This window comes from Micromesistius poutassou (genome assembly GCF_964030765.1).
Source record: "Micromesistius poutassou genome assembly, chromosome: 13".
Taxonomy (NCBI): Eukaryota; Metazoa; Chordata; class Actinopteri; order Gadiformes; family Gadidae; genus Micromesistius; species Micromesistius poutassou.
In genome coordinates this window covers 19,508,891-19,513,433 of record NC_140283.1, presented here as the reverse complement: position 1 = coordinate 19,513,433, position 4,543 = coordinate 19,508,891, and positions in this window count along the sequence as shown.

Below are 4,543 nucleotides of genomic sequence, written 5' to 3'. Positions count from 1 at the left end.
AATTATTTTCTATCTAGCCCTTTATTTCTTAATCTCTGTGGCCGGTGGCCAATGCTCTGCGGCCCGGTACCGGCCCGCGACCCGGTGGTTGAGAACCCCTGCGCTAAAGCCCTCTCAATCATGGAGTCTGAGGAGCTGGTCTCTCAGCAGGAAATGCAGACTTTAAGAAACCCATTTAGCGACGTCTGAGGGCTTATTCATTTATGAGTATCCAATACTAGCTGTGGACCTCTGCTCCATTCAAACATCCTCTATGTGCAATCCCAAGGAAACTTGGGAACAGCTTTCATGTACGTATATATCTCATGGAAACGTTAAATCCCATGCAAATTTGAGTAATTTAATACGTCCCCTGAGGCCTATTTTGTGCTTCAGAACTGGGCCGCGTTGCAGAACTATTTATAGAGGTTTGCATTCACGACCACAGAGACACGTAGTGTATATAAGTGGTATATATTACTATCACTCACTGATAGTAAGAGTCAGTGAAGGTTCACTGACTCACTGATCCTTTTGATTCAAGTTCAGAATCGGTTCTGTTCAAGCATGCAGCACACATTACATCAACTTCTGTAGAAAGTATTTTGTATAAATCCTAATGACTGATGTCATCACCCCTCATCTCACACCACTCAGCACCACCATTGTTTTTAAGATCACAGCCGAAGGCCAACAGAGATGGCTGAATGCCTTTTGGCACTGTCGTTTTTCTTGTGTCAAAAATCATAGTTCTGTTCGTGGTGCATAAATATTTGCCAGTGCCTTCGTTTCCGTCAGGAAAAGATCCTCTGCCAACAGACAAAAGCTGTCTTCTCTCACCATCTGGGATAGATTCCTTGTCTAAAAATGAGTGTATTTAAAATCGACTCAAATCTAATCATTATATTAAAATATATTTTGTAGTTCTTTCCTAAATTGTGTCTAAATGGGGTGATATGTCGGTAAACACATTGGGGGTTTGTTCATTCTGAAATTACACTTTGTTGTTTTTGTGTATCGTTATTATCGTGTATTGAATGGATTGTATTTTCATTACATTGATTGACGGGGCAAGTTAAACTTTGGCACATAAATACCACAGCATGTTTACATCACTTACAAAATAGGCCAGCAGCATTGCTGATGAATAATAAGTATAGTATAATAAGCAGTGAGTCTTTTCCAAGAGTGGTCAAATAAATGAGAATGGAAGAAGGGATGGGAGTCAACCATCATCATGGGACTTAAATGGTAACTTGTTCCAAACCTCACACACGGTATACCCTTGAAAATATCAATAATCAATGACCACCTCATTCAATTCAAAATTACCAATTCTGCAGTATGGGAATCAAATGCCACATCCATGGTAAACTGCACGGTAAAGTCCACGTTCAAGTCCTCCTCACCGTCCTTCCTCCCACAGGGGCACATTGTAGAAGAAGTGCGGACGAAAGCAGGCCTTATCCTCTCACGGGCGCTAATTGGGTGCTAACAAGGCCTCCCGATTGTTTCAGCAGTAAAGCTCCTCATAAACGTCAGAGAAGGGGGATGGTGTGTGTCTGAACGCACGCACCACACCTCGCGACGGTCGGGCGTTGGGAATCCCTGAGGGAGATCCATTCCGCCGCCACCTCGCTCGCCGCTATTGTTACAGAGCTCAACTGTTTCTGCCGTACCCTTAAGCGGGGCGGTTGGTTCGAACGAGGGTAGGAAAGGCACCAAGGACCCTGTGTGGGTAATTATGTGTACGACGGTGTCTGGATATGAGCACACAGCCGGGGTCCTGCGCTCCAGACATAAGTCCTATAGTTTAGACAATCTTCAGGATGTGACTGCACTTGTTTTTGTACGTGTTGATGGAAAACATATTCCTATAACAGGAAACATACTTGATGTATGTACGCTGTTGCATGTGAGCACGGGGGCCTGCGGGCAAAGGGGCAGATAGAAGTCCATCCAAGAGGAGGAGGAGGAGGTGGAGGAGGAGGAGGAGGAGGTGGAGGAGGAGGAGGTGGAGGAGGTGAAAGAGGAGGAGGAGGAGGTGGAGGAGGAGGTGGAGGAGGTGGAGGTGGAGGAGGTGAAAGAGGGCCACAGGAGTTAGTGCTTGAGGAGACGTTGTTGTTGAATCTGGTATGGGTTAGGAAACACTTGGAAAAATTAGCCCATTTTAAAAAACTGCTTTCACACGCTAAACGTACCGCTTGGTTCCAAGTCCAGGATGGAATTGCAGTTGACATGAGTATAATTTAGCTGCCTGTTGAAAACACAGACAGAGGGATATACTGTAATCTTGTGGCAGGACGGCAAGTCAAACCGTTAATGAGCGATTGATGGCAAGCGGCTGATATTACAAATGGCCCGGGAGAGAAGCAGAGAAATTGTTGGCGGCGGCCGCATTGAGACATTTGGAAAAAGTCAAACATGAATTGGATGATAATGTACATCTCTCCAAATGAGCGCCCGCTGAGCAGCCCTGTGATCGCATCCAAGCGGTATTCAGTTACACCTCTGGAACATCCAGCGCTGGCTCCCCGAGGGCTCGAACAAACTACAGCAGACACATAAACCCGTCGGCGGGGGGGGCCTCCTTCCAGTCCTCGGCCGAGGCGGCGGCGGCGGAGGTGGAGCGCCAAGGCAGTGCTCCAAGCGAAGGCTACGAGCGAGGGCTCCGAGCAAGTGCTACGAGCAAGGGCTACGACTAAAGGGGCTTGTCGAGGGACCTTCTTGGGGGCGCGGCGGACCTCGGCCCGGGCCAGGGCGGCGGCGGCGGCGGCGGCGGCGAGCGGCGGGGGGAGAAGGTTGGGACGCGGGGGGACGGGGACGGGGACGGGACGGGGGGGGGGACTGGGCCACAATCCTTTGGCAGGGGCTGCTCGGCAGTAAGCATGAGGTTGTTCGGACACACTTACCCACTAACGATCACCAATGTGGTAATAATCAGATGTGGTGGCAGGGGAACGCGAGCAGTTGGAAAAAGAGAAGCGTGTTCCAGCCTCCCCGTTCCAGACCAGCGGCGGCCTCAGGCCTCCCCGAGGCCCACCCTCTCAGCTTTTTCCCTCGGCCTGGCCGCTCCAGATCCACATGACTTCCCACCGGTGCTGATTGGTAATTCACAGAGAGACGGACAAACTAACATGGCTGTTCTGGGCACCGCACACAGGGAGACATAGCAGCGGTCGGCGCCGCTGGCAGAGCTCGCGACGCCGCAGGATTCATCTCAAAAACCGTCCTCACTCGTCCCACTCCCCCACACGCTCTCTCTCTCTCTCTCTCTCTCTCTCTCTCTCTCTCTCTCTCTCTCTCTGTCTTTCTTTCCCCCACATTCGCCCCCCTCCCACATGTCTCTCTCTCTCCCACTCTCACTTCAGCTCTCTCTTTCCTTCTTCTCTCTTCCTCCCCTTCACTTCCTTCCATCTATCTCAATGTCTTTCTCCTTTCTACTCCTCTCTATGTCTCTCGCCCTCCCCCCTCCCCCCTTTCTCCCCACTCTCTCTCTCTGTCTCCCTCTCTTAGTACACAGCAGGAATGGGGTCTGCGGTGCGTGTGTGTGTGTGTGTGTGTGTTAGTGTTTGTGTGTGTCTATATGCCGAGTCACAACAGTGCTATTGTTCAGAAGTTATTCTCACCAGCAGTGAGTCTGGGTTTTTTGCGTGCACGCATGCGTGTGTGTGTGTGTGTGTGGTGTGTGTGTGTGTGTGTGTCTGTGTGTGTGTGTGTGTGTGTGTGTGCGTGTGTTTGAATGTGTGTGTTCTCTCTTGGGAGAGCAGGGCGCAGGGCCAGGCTAAGGGATGCAGTATTCCATAACAGGCAACCCAGCCGTGAGCCACATCAGTCACATTAACACAAAGCTGTGCTTGTGATACTCGTGTCAGAACCAATCAGCGATTGTTGCTTTTAAACCGGGCTCGCGTTGCAGAGGGATTGTGCAATTTGATGGCGCTTTTAATCGGGCTGCGTTGTGATTCGAAACGGGTGCACTGGTCTGCATAACAACCGACACATATGATACAATATAATATAATGTCACACTTTGTCTAAATATGTCGAGCGAGCGGCAGATTGCCCTGATCCATACGGCATGCGTGAATGTGTCTTAATTATGCACACATTTCAGGCATCGGACAAAAGCACAGACACGCACAGCAGATAACATCAGGGCTTCATAAACTAATAACAAGGCTCGCAGGGCCTTCTGTGCACGAACATTGTTTTTCACAACAAAGAACTGTGTATATATTTTTCAGTCGTCCTGGCGGGATCTAATTGGCTTCGAGCTGCTATCCACTGCGTAATTATTTTTTAAAAATAAGGAGGAGGATGAAAAACCCGCGAACCTAGCCAGCGAAATGACTCGTGTGGGCTCCGGCACGGATCTGCGGAGGACAAGCCTCTCAGCTCCCACTCCTCCTCCTCCTCCTCCTCCTCCTCCTCCTCCTCCGACCCCAGGAGGAGCACTGGCGGCAGGGGGCCCCCTCGCCGCCGCCCGTCCGCCGCCGCCGGCTCCCGGCCTCAGTGAGTCGGGGCTCCACGCAGCCTGTCGCAGCGCCGGAGCACGCGTACC